The sequence below is a fragment of the Dendrobates tinctorius genome, unplaced genomic scaffold (assembly GCF_039654945.1).
Source record: "Dendrobates tinctorius isolate UK_male_01 unplaced genomic scaffold, ASM3965494v1 ptg000086l, whole genome shotgun sequence".
Lineage (NCBI taxonomy): Eukaryota > Metazoa > Chordata > Amphibia > Anura > Dendrobatidae > Dendrobates > Dendrobates tinctorius.
Window position 1 is genome coordinate 55,654,253 of NW_027361754.1, and position 12,125 is coordinate 55,666,377.

Genomic DNA, 12,125 nt, shown 5'->3' on the forward strand with positions numbered 1-12,125 from the left:
TTAGTAATGCACTGCTTCTGTGTCTCCCAGCTTCCTCCTTGATCGGGTGGTGGTGCACTCCTGAAGACTGACAACTTGGACCAGTGGCATGGTCACGACACTGGCACAAAATGTTAAGGGCTAGCGGAACGCACCAAATAATTATGATGGTAAGAGGTGCGTTTGCAGCCCGGGGTCCACCGTGCAGAGATGTAACCTGCTGCTAGGTAATGGCGGATAGTAGCGTGCTCGGGTTACCTCACCCGGAATGTACGAGGTGAACCGTTACTTCACAAGGTCGCACTAATATGATATGAGCGTAAGCGATGTGGTCACAGAACTCTGCCCAGGGGCACGGAGTCAGAGTCCTTCTAGACCCACTTGCGCACGGAGCCACTGCAGCGGCACTAGAGAGTGATGCTAGGAAAATGCTGTGCCCTGTTAGCTGTCACCAGGTGCAGCGGATAGACTTGTACCGCCCAGAGGTACGGGAGATATGGCGGCACTATGGTGCTAACCTTTGTGCTTAGACTGGAGCACTTTGGCACATGCTTTGCCACTATGAGGCGCTGACTCAAGCTAAACTAACCCTAACACATACGTATCAAAGGGAGAGGATATTTAATGAGTCATTCACCAGTTTCATGCATCCATCATCCCTCACACAAGTCTCAACAAAAGTCTATCTTAGCGCATGGCCGAGCGGCCATGCAAACCTTTTATAGCAGCGTCCATCCGGGACCTTCCTGATGGTCCAATCCGAGCTGGAGAAGGACCTGAGCATGTGACCTCCGATCTCCAATGAGAGATTGTCCCACGGGCATGCTCAGTGGACCGAAAGGAGGACAGTCCCTGGAGTAGCTCGCTGCTCACCAGCATGCGTTGCTATAGCTGGACCAGAGGTGGCAGCAGCAACCAAACCCACAGTGCTAGTCTGAGCAGAGCACTGGGATTGACGAGTCTACTGAGCAGCCTCCTCTGCGGCTGGAGAGGAATGAGAGACGGGCGAAGGCAAGGCTCGGGATTCCTGCTGTGCAGCGACAGGAACCCGACTCCTAACACAAACTGTGCAATCTCTGATATAGCGCCAAAGGAGCTCAGAGGTACTGAAGCTAGCCAGGTCCAGCAGCCTTCAGAGCAGTGCTAACAAGCACTCTCCTTGCATAAGAAACCCACCACTGCTGGTAGGCAGAGGTGGCAAGTAACCTAGGCTATGTGATTTAAACTTTAGTTAAAAATCACTTCATTCTTGAAAATGAAGAGCGCTTGTAATTAGTGATGAGCGAGTATGCTTGTTACTCAAGACTTCTGAGCATGCTCGGGTGTTCTCCGAGTAGGTTTGGCGTGCTCGGAGATTTATTTTGTGTCATCGCAGCTGCATGATTTGCGGCTGCTAGACAGCCTGAATACATGTGGGGATTCCCTAACAAAAAGGCAATCCCTGCATGTGTTCAGGTTGTCTAGCAGCCTCAAATCATGCAGCTGCGGTGATACAAAAGAAATCTCCGAGCACACCCAAACTACTCGGAGAACACCCGAGCATGCTCGGAAATCTCAAGTAAAGACCATACTCCCTCAGCACTACTTGTAATAAAAGGTAAATTGCAAAGTTGCTTGATTTTTCAAGCATGTTGCAATTGTATCTACTTAAGAAAATTAGACTATCCCTTTAATGGAATTTTCCATAACTTTTTCTATTTTTTTACAAGCTCTGTGACACATACTCCTGGGAGATCTGGGGTTAGAAAATTACTACGTATTGTGAATCACAGATCTTCCTTTTCGCCTGTATGTTTTGTGTTTCATATTAATTGGATTTTGTTTCCTTTGGGGAAGAGGTAAACAACCCTTTCTATGCGGGTTAGAAACTTGCAGCTCCATCTCACAGCTGTTCCTGACCTGGTCATTTCCTCTCCCTATAAAATCTGGCCAGACCTTCTCTTCCTCACCAGTGAAAGTTCTACTTCGTAGCTTCTTGGAATCGCTGTGCTGAGTTGGAGATCATTGTTGTTGCTGCTGGAGTAGTTGCATGCTATTTTTGGGTGTACGCTTTCCTCATTGTCCTATTCCCATTTGGTTTGTACATTCCAACCCTTCCTTATATACCTCTCTACCATTGGTGAGTCTTTTGTATGTTACTTGTTATTGTTATCCCTGTTTGTCTTACATGTTTATACCCTGGAATTTCTGTCCCACGCCTTCTGGGGAGGGGACAATTTAGGGTATAACAGGAGAACAGTATGGCTGGTGGCCCAAACCTCCTCACCTTTAGAGGTAGCTTTGGGAGCAGGGATATTTAGAGTCCCAAGCGGTGGATCCAGGGTGTCCATAGTGATAGCACATGGAGCCCTTTAGCGGGTGTAGAGAAACTTGCTGAACTGTACTGTGGCGACAAGCTAGACTGTGACGCATTAGGGCAAAACAGTGTGCTATCCCAGCCCTGGAGTAGACTACAGTGGAAGGAAACAATGTTTGTGAACAGGCTTCTAGCTGTGAATGAACCGTGCTGAAGACTGTGTACTCGCTGTCCCTTGTACATAACACTTTTTAAGTTCAGCAAAGTTCCCATGTTTAGACGGAAGTCTCAATCATTGATCTGTGGAAGTCGTGGTCCTGACCAGCCAACACAATCGGCTACTGGCGTCCTCCAAGGGCACAAGGCCCTCACAACACCAACCAGCCAGGACCCACACAATTTTCCTGTAAAGTGCCAGAACGTGATGGGACAGCAGCATGGTCATGACTACCGCTTTCAGCCACTTAACAAGTATGTACATCAGTAAGTCTGAGCCAAAATCAGGAGTGGAACAATCAGAGGAAAAGTGAGCCACCAGAAGACTGCAGTGCTCACATGCAATAAGGACAGATCCCAATGTGCCCTTCCATCTTCATGGATCCCATAACACCTGAAGAGTTGGTCCTATGACATGGGGAGACATGACTGTATCACATCAGAACTCTAGATTATTAAGATCTACTTTTTATGGCTATTTCTGACAGGCATCTCCTGTTTTTAACCCATTATCTGTTTTCTATATATGTAAAATCTGCCAATTCCTGATGTGGCAGGCTCCTATTCATGACAAATGTAAGTTAGTAATTAACCTCCATAAGGCTACACGGGGACTACTGGCACTTGTAGATTCACATTCTATTGCAACATGACCTCAATTATTTCCCATAGGGAAAAAAACCCAAGGTCAATAACTTGTACTATGGTCAAAGAATCGCTTTTTTTTTGCTCATTACAATTGTGTTGTGATTGCAAAGTTCGGTCACTATGTAAATCTAGCCAAGGGCCTGATGCTTTACAAGTATTTCTGTTGTACCTGTTAGATGGCACCCACATTGTGTTCTGGGTCCTTAACCCCTTCATAACCTTGGATGTATAGATAGGTCTAGGGTTGTGTCCCTGCATTTGATTCGGGGTCCGGCGCTGAGCCCGCATTTTTCCTTGCATACGACAGATGATCTGATTAGCTGTCATATGCCTTTAACAGCCAAGGGAGGATCTGAGATCCACCTGCGGCTGTTAGCAAGTTAAATGCTGCTGACAAATCTCTGACTGGAGCATTTAACAAGTGCCTGAAAGCGCGTCACAAGTCCCACTCTGTCATGTGATCGCCGGGCGTCGATGGGTTGTCATGATAGCCGGGGGTCTGCAGACCTCTGGTGCCTGACAATGTAAATCTCCAATGAACGCCGGCTACAGGCAAGCGTTCATAGATCATGATTTATGTTACATGCAGAATACTTGAAGCCCTGACATGTGTAGCACAGGTGATCGGACGATCGCAGCTTCAAGTATGCTAAGGAGACTATTGTAGTAAAAAAAAAAAAAAAAAAAAGTTTTAAAATTTTTTTTAACAAAGTTGAAATCATCCTAATCTTTCCCCGTTCAAAATAGAATAAAAAAATAAAAACACACAACTGGCATCACTGCGTTCAGAAATCTCAGATCTATCAAAATATAAAGTAAATTGATCCGATTGGTAATCAGCTTAAAAAGAAAAAAAAAATCTAAAGCCAGAATTATGTTTATTTGGCTGCCCCGAAATTGCAATAGCAGGTGATGAAAACGTATCTTCCCCAAAATGTTATCAATAAAAAGTCTGCTCGGCGCACAAAAAGTAAGCCCTCACCAAGCACCAGATCATGAAAAATGAAGATGCTACGGATTTAGAAAAGGGCGACTTTTTTTTGTTCCTTACAAACTTTGGATTTTTGTTTCACTACTTACATAAAGAGACTGTACACTATATGGTAAAATCAATGGTGTCATTTAAAAGTATAACTTGTCCTGCAAAAAACAAGCCCTCACATGGCCATATGGCTGCTGGCCAGTAACAGTCCCTCCCTCCAGCCCAAATATCTTTTGCCCAATGAAAGCCTCTCTCCAGCACACGTTTGCTGCCAAATGACAGCCCCTCTTCAGCTCGTCTGCTGCCCAGTGACAGCCTCTCTCCAGCACACAGGCCAGATGTCCAGTGACAGCATCTCTCCAGCACACAGGCCAGCTGCCCATTGATAGCATCTCTCCAGCATGTCTGCTGCCAAGTGACAGCCCCTCTCCAGCACACAGGCCAGATGTCCAGTGACAGCATCTCTCCAGCACACAGGCCAGCTGCCCATTGATAGCATCTCTCCAGCACGTTTGCTGCCAAGTGACAGCCCCTCTCCAGCATACATCTGGAGCCCAGTGACAGACTCTCTCCAGCACACAGGCCAGATGTCCAGTGACAGCCCCTCTCCAGCACACAGGACAGCTGTCCAGTGACAGCCCCTCTCCAGCACACAGGACAGCTGCCCAGTGACAGCCCCTCTCCAGCACACAGGACAGCTGCCCAGTGACAGCCCTTCTCCAGCACACAGGACAGCTGCCCAGTGACAGCCCTTCTCCAGCACACAGGACAGCTGCCCAGTGACAGTCCTCCAGCACACAGGACAGCTGCCCAGTGACAGCCCTTCTCCAGCACACATCTGCTGCCCAGTGACAGCCCTTCTCCAGCACACATCTGCTGCCCAGTGACAGCCCCTCTCCAGCATACATCTGGAGCCCAGTGACAGACTCTCTCCAGCACACAGGCCAGATGTCCAGTGACAGCCCCTCTCCAGCACACAGGACAGCTGCCCAGTGACAGCCCCTCTCCAGCACACAGGACAGCTGCCCAGTGACAGCCCCTCTCCAGCACACAGGACAGCTGCCCAGTGACAGCCCTTCTCCAGCACACAGGACAGCTGCCCAGTGACAGCCCCTCTCCAGCATACATCTGGAGCCCAGTGACAGATGTCCAGTGACAGCCCTTCTCCACCACAGATCTGCTGCCCAGTGACAGCCCTTCTCCAGCACACAGGACAGCTGCCCAGTGACAGCCCCTCTCCAGCACACAGGACAGCTGCCCAGTGACAGCCCCTCTCCAGCACACAGGACAGCTGCCCAGTGACAGCCCTTCTCCAGCACACAGGACAGCTGCCCAGTGACAGCCCTTCTCCAGCACACAGGACAGCTGCCCAGTGACAGCCCTTCTCCAGCACACAGGACAGCTGCCCAGTGACAGCCCTTCTCCAGCACACAGGACAGCTGCCCAGTGACAGCCCTTCTCCAGCACACAGGACAGCTGCCCAGTGACAGCCCTTCTCCAGCACACATCTGCTGCCCAGTCAGCCCTTCTCCAGCACACATCTGCAGCCCAGTGACAGCCCTTCTCCACCACAGATCTGCTGCCCAGTGACAGCCCTTCTCCAGCACACATCTGCTGCCCAGTGACAGCCCTTCTCCAGCACACATCTGCTGCCCAGTGACAGCCCTTCTCCAGCACACATCTGCTGCCCAGTGACAGCCCTTCTCCAGCACACAGGACAGCTGCCCAGTGACAGCCCTTCTCCAGCACACATCTGCTGCCCAGTGACAGCCCTTCTCCAGCACACATCTGCAGCCCAGTGACAGCCCTTCTCCACCACAGATCTGCTGCCCAGTGACAGCCCTTCTCCAGCACACATCTGCTGCCCAGTGACAGCCCTTCTCCAGCACACATCTGCTGCCCAGTGACAGCCCTTCTCCAGCACACATCTGCTGCCCAGTGACAGCCCTTCTCCAGCACACATCTGCAGCCCAGTGACAGCCCTTCTCCACCACAGATCTGCTGCCCAGTGACAGCCCTTCTCCAGCACACATCTGCTGCCCAGTGACAGCCCTTCTCCAGCACACATCTGCTGCCCAGTGACAGCCCTTCTCCAGCACACATCTGCTGCCCAGTGACAGCCCTTCTCCAGCACACATCTGCTGCCCAGTGACAGCCCTTCTCCAGCACACAGGACAGCTGCCCAGTGACAGCCCTTCTCCAGCACACATCTGCTGCCCAGTGACAGCCCTTCTCCAGCACACATCTGCAGCCCAGTGACAGCCCTTCTCCACCACAGATCTGCTGCCCAGTGACAGCCCTTCTCCAGCACACATCTGCTGCCCAGTGACAGCCCTTCTCCAGCACACATCTGCTGCCCAGTGACAGCCCTTCTCCAGCACACATCTGCTGCCCAGTGACAGCCCTTCTCCAGCACACATCTGCTGCCCAGTAACAGTCCCTCTCCAGCACACAGGACAGCTGCTCAGTGACTGCCTCTTCAATGTCTCATGCAGCAGAGTGCGGCGTCATGACGTCGCCTCCACAGCCCCGCCCTTTTTCCTGATTAGCTCCGCCCGCTCGTGCGTGGGGTTTCCCGGCGCTGTCCGCAGGGTTACCGCGCCCATCTCTGCTCGATGGCTGTGGGGATCTGAGGGGACGGCGTTGTGTGTGGGGTTTTTTCCGCTTTTAGTCGTCGGCGGCAGTGCGGGCTCCGGACACCACGTCCAACCAAGGAAGCGGGATTATTACCGGCCGAGCAGCAGAGAGAGGAAACCGTGAGGAAGAAGCCGCCGCCAGTCCTCCCTCCCGTCACCGCCCAGCACGTCTCCTGCTCCCCTCATCCTCCCCGTCCCCCTCCGGCCGCCCTTCACCTCCTGTAGTGTCGGAGCACGCTGTGGGCCTCCGGGGGAAGGCAGGAAAGCAGGCGAGCGCGGACTGCAGCCCTCGGGGCACGACCAGGCCGAGGAGGGGCGAGGAGACAGCCGTGGATGGTCACACATTGGCCGCAGAGCAGGTAACACGACCCTCCCCCCTTCCCTTTAAGACATCCGATCCATCGCCCGATACGATCGTGGGAGTAAATCGGCGGGGCCGGGGGTCTCATCACCCCCCCTGATCGGTGCCCTGACTGTTGGGGGGTCGCTTCCTTTTCCTGCTCTCTGCCACATTGTGTGTTTCTCCCGGATACATTGTATCTGCTGAGCCCTGGGGGGGGGGGGGATATCTACAATCCTGGGGTCGGGGGCGGATGGACGCCCGATGGAGGATTGTGGGGGCACAATGTAGTAATCCTCTAGGTGGGGGTGTACTAGAGGGCACAAGCCTGGGAGGGAGGAAGAGGAGGACAAGGCGGAGGAGGAGGGTTCAGTGGAGACATTTTGTTACAATCTGCTGTGTTCCTTATTTACATGGCTGGGAGATCTCCTCCCGTCTTGTCTTCTTCTTCTGGGTTTAATTAGATTAGTAATCCAACCAATCCGGCCAATTATGCCCCGCGTATAATCCGTGATTGAGCCGGTTGGTGCAAAATAATGTTTTGTGTTTTTTTAAAAACCTTTTGAATGCAATAGGGAAAAAAAAGCGAATGTCCCCAAATGTTTCCGTAATAGGTGGTGGGTGCTGCCCACATTGTGTATGGCCTCCCCCAGCGACCACTACCAGCCGGTCATGATTTCCCCAGGTTTATATGGCCGCCCTGCTGGATGATGAGATGCAGGGAAGCTGGCTGTTAACCCTCTTCTTTCTGCAGAACCTAGGCCTCCAATCCACTGATCCACCAAGTGCATATAGGGTCTTTGGTGACAGATGCAGCAGATCAGGCCATTAACCTCTTTCTGGCTGTACTCCCCTCCTCCTCCAGGCTTTCACTGCCATTTTTTTTTTTCTTAGCAGCTTGTATTTTTTTTTTTCTTGCTTATCTTCCCTTTTGGTCTCGGTGTATTTCTTTTGACAGGAAATGGTAAAATGGGGAAGCTGCCTTGTAACGGTTAAATCCTGCCCCCCACCCGCTATATAACTGGGCAGTCATTCTACAGCCCCCAGCTGATAACCCTTGCAGCAAACCACTGGATAATCCTTATCGAGATGCTGCCCTTGATATCGACAGGCAGCAGTTTTTGTTTTTAATTTTCCTATGCAGAATGTGTGTGCTCCTAAGCGATGAATGGGAAGCGTCAGATCCTGGGCCCAGTCACTGCAACAAGATGGCGTCTCAGCCTTTCGTTTTACATGTTAAACTCCTTTTCCTTGTGTGACAAGGCTGCCTCGTTTCCCGTCTTGGCCTCGCAGCTCCCTTAGTTACCAATCGCAGGTTTCAGAGCAGGCTGGCTTTTTTTTCTTTCATGTGCACGGCTGATATATATATATATATATATATATATATATATATATATATATATATATATATATAAATTTTTTTTTTCCTTCTGATTTCTATTTCTGGTCTCCCTCTCCTCTACAACACAATACCAGTGGGAGGAGGCATATGTATCCATGATTGGGAACTGTAAGCCCTTGCACGCAGATATCCCTTGCAGATCTCACCCCCCTATTCCTCATTTCTCTCGTGCATGTGCGGTAACTGTGACCGGCCATCTGATAAATATGTAAATCTGAAATAATAGCCGCTTTTACAAGTTGATTTGGATCAGTATGGAATAGATCGGCACGCTGGCTGGTGGTCCTCGGCGCTACGTAAGTTTAGATTGTGATTGTCCTTTCAGTCAGGGTGGGAAGTGATAATGTTCTTTTTTTCGTGTATAGTTTAACTATTACAGTGCAGGATTCTTAGTAGGGTTATAGGGTAACATCTGCATTTGTCCCAATTTCCATAGGGGCATTTAGATTATAGCTGTCCTAATGCTAAATCTTTAATCAGTTTGCTGCTCCATTTTTATTTTACACAGGACTTGGTGAAACCATGATGGAAGTAACTTGCGTGTTTTCTGAGAGAGAAACAGATGTTTTTGTTTTTTTTTTCAGTTGATGGATTTGTGAAATTCAACTGTACATTATCAGAGGAAAAATTAGAGCTCTTAACGCACATTTTTTTTATGGGGTATGCTAAGAAAATAAGTGAAAGCTTATGTCTCCATTGTGATTTCTCCCATTTAAAAAAAAATGCAGGATTTCTGACTTTGGACTGAATCCCCTGCTATTCGGTCCTAAAATGCGCTTTTCTGGCCATTTTATTTTGTGTTCAGGATGGTCTTCATGGCTACCAGTTAGGCAAGAGCACTTCGCTTAGGGTGTGCAGAGATGTTATGTTTTCCTGTACATGAGAGCTCATTCTTTATTTATTTATATTTTTTTTTTTGCTAGGCCCAGAAAAATACCTTCTCTCCTAAATGTCACATTGCCTTTGTCCATCCTTGTAAAAAATAATTGGGATGGCTTCCTGATACAATTGCTTGTTTTCACACTTACTGTATGTCAGTTCTAGACCTGCAGTTTAGTTCTAGGTGTAGTAGAGCTGTAAACCACAACTGACACCCAAACCCACTACCAGCAGCATCAAAAAACCCAACTTTTAGTTGCTGGTGTGACAAACAGAACCAAAATAAAGATGTGGGGGTTCCATTATTTAAAGGAACATCTTGTTTACTCCCATAGGCTGAGGCTGCATGGCGACTTGGGCTGCAATACTGGTCGCTTGGCCAAAGTTTTCAGTGTGCCGCTGCTAGATTGCAGCTCAATGCAAGGTAATGTGTACCTTTGTGCAACTTGCAAGGATGACAAGCACAGTTGGATTATTTGGGACTTGTCGTGATACCTTGCGAATCTCAACGTGACCCCATTCAGTTGCATTATGCTATGGTTGCAGCTGCGTTCAACGTTCTATTACCTCCCGACCTGACTAAAATCGGCCTTCAAGCCCAGCTTTAGTCACACTTGACTTGAACAGCTGTTAAATGTTTGGGGGTGTAAGCAAAATAAGGAAAAATACAATTGCATGAGTAGAAGTGTGCATTTTCATTAAAAGCTTTGTAGAGGACCAGAAAAAACATGACAAATTCCATCCGGAAACGGCACCAGTCTTTTCTGGGTTGTTTGATGTTGTACCTGTCACAGACTTTGGACTGCTGTAAAGGTGTTTCTGGAAGAAATCTGCCATGTTTTCCTAATCCTGTACAAATCCTCATCTTGTTGTCTTGTTGGTTGTAATGATCAAGTGGTCACCTCTAGTTCCCATTCACTTTTGGACGAAGAATTAGGAATTTCTGGGACGTTAAAGGGTCAGAACTTCAACATCGGGAAAGGTGCATGATAATTGCTGATCGTGCACGAGTCCCGGAATGTATCTGTAGGTTTGCTTTGAAAGTGAGTGGAGCAGGACTAAACTTTTAACGTATTTTGGGCCTTGAAGGTGATAATGTTGGTTTGATCTGCCTGCCATCATATATCAGCTCATCAGTGTTCTTCTATAGCAAAATGCATGCGGAGATTGTGTCCATCCAATTTACCTTCCATTGACCATGGATGTAATACAACATGCTAGGACAGGCCATTTCTGACTAGTAAGATGAAATCCATATTGAACCATTATGGCGAGTTATATTATTGTGCAGTATCTGGTTAAAGTCCTTCGGTCTCGCAGGATTCTTATGGGTTGCATTAGACTTGTTTGGCTCTCCATGTGCCGCCATATAATACAGGCATGAGTTTCCATACATAATACAGCTTGTGATCTGAGAAATGGTATGGGCCAATAAGTCTATGGGTGCAATGGTATTAATACATAATTTGGCGATGTATGTAAGGCCTAAGACAGGAAACTCTTAAATGTGATATTTTGACCATAGCGATAATCCATTTTTGTAGTGAGGTTTTTTTTCCAACTATCTTCCACTGACTTACACTCTTACAGTACTTTTTTTGCAGTATTTTCTATGGGATGAGGTTATTCTTATCCTGACTTACCTTACTGTGCTGCAGGGCAGGAAATCTTATTGTAACATTAGGAAGTCTGACTTTGGAAGAAAACTATATTTTCATACTTGATTATAATGTATTTTATATATTTGGGATGTTCTTCCATTAGCATAATGCACGCAGCATTGAAACTGCGATTTCACATCAGTCCAAACTTTTCTTCTATATGTGAAATGCAGCGATATCTTCTAACAATAAAGAATTATTTGGTCTGTCTTGCAGTTTCCAGCTGATTGAGTTGATATTAATTATGTAATAAAGCAGTATAGCCTTCATAGTAGTGACCATAACTGTGCCCAAAATCTAATTTGACCATAAGTTTGACTTCCTGATAAACATGGGGCGCTCAGCCAAGTAAATCATACGTTGTCCAATCCTTCAGCCTTGATGACCCTTCTCAGATTGTCCTTATTCACTGTGATCTTTGATCAAAATAATTAGGCTGAGACAAGTTTTGTCTAATGCACATGCGCACCTTACAGGGGTTGTCTCAAGTTTGGAATCCAGTCAAATTGCACAGTTCTTGTAGAAGTAAACTTGTTACCTCTTGTTTAAAAATCTTCTGTGTTCAAGAAAGGAGGGGATTCTTAATGCTATAGTTGATAGCTCGTTGCCTAGATTAACAGACACTGCAGTCTTGAGTGGCTGGTTAGGTAGAGTGGTGCACGCCACTCTGAAGCTGGCCTGAGCTGCAGTGCGCATTCGCATCTCCCATGCTACAGAGGCAACGTTACCTCTGCTAGCACAGCCTGGCAAAGCTATTCCCAGGGAGGTAGCATTTTGAAGACATTAGAGTTCCTTATTTTGGTCTCAACAATTTGGGCTTGGCTGTGTTTCTCTATATTGTAACTCCCCAAACCATAATATGTATATTGTGATTTTTGTACACATTCTGCGTTTTTGATGTTTCTTCATCAATGTGACTCTGTGTACTGGTTGGATGCATTTTTTTTTTTTTCTTTCTTGCAGCTTACATTTTAGGTGTATGGGTTTTTGTTTTTTTTTTATTTTTTTTTTTTTAACATCCATCCAGATACTTGACCTGAAAGGGTGACTCATGGGAAACTGCTAGAGCTAATATTAACCCACCAG

The 12,125-nt window shown here is 47.7% G+C and overlaps 1 protein-coding gene across 1 annotated transcript in view; it reads left to right on the forward strand.

Moving 5' to 3' along the window:
• Positions 1-6,684: 6,684 nt before the first annotated feature.
• GNB1 (G protein subunit beta 1) overlaps positions 6,685-12,125 on the forward strand; it is a 74,874-nt gene continuing 69,433 nt past the window's right edge. The window contains exon 1 of the mRNA XM_073585416.1: positions 6,685-7,116. The gene's annotated coding sequence lies outside the window, so the exon portion shown is untranslated. The remainder of the gene's footprint in view (positions 7,117-12,125) is intronic.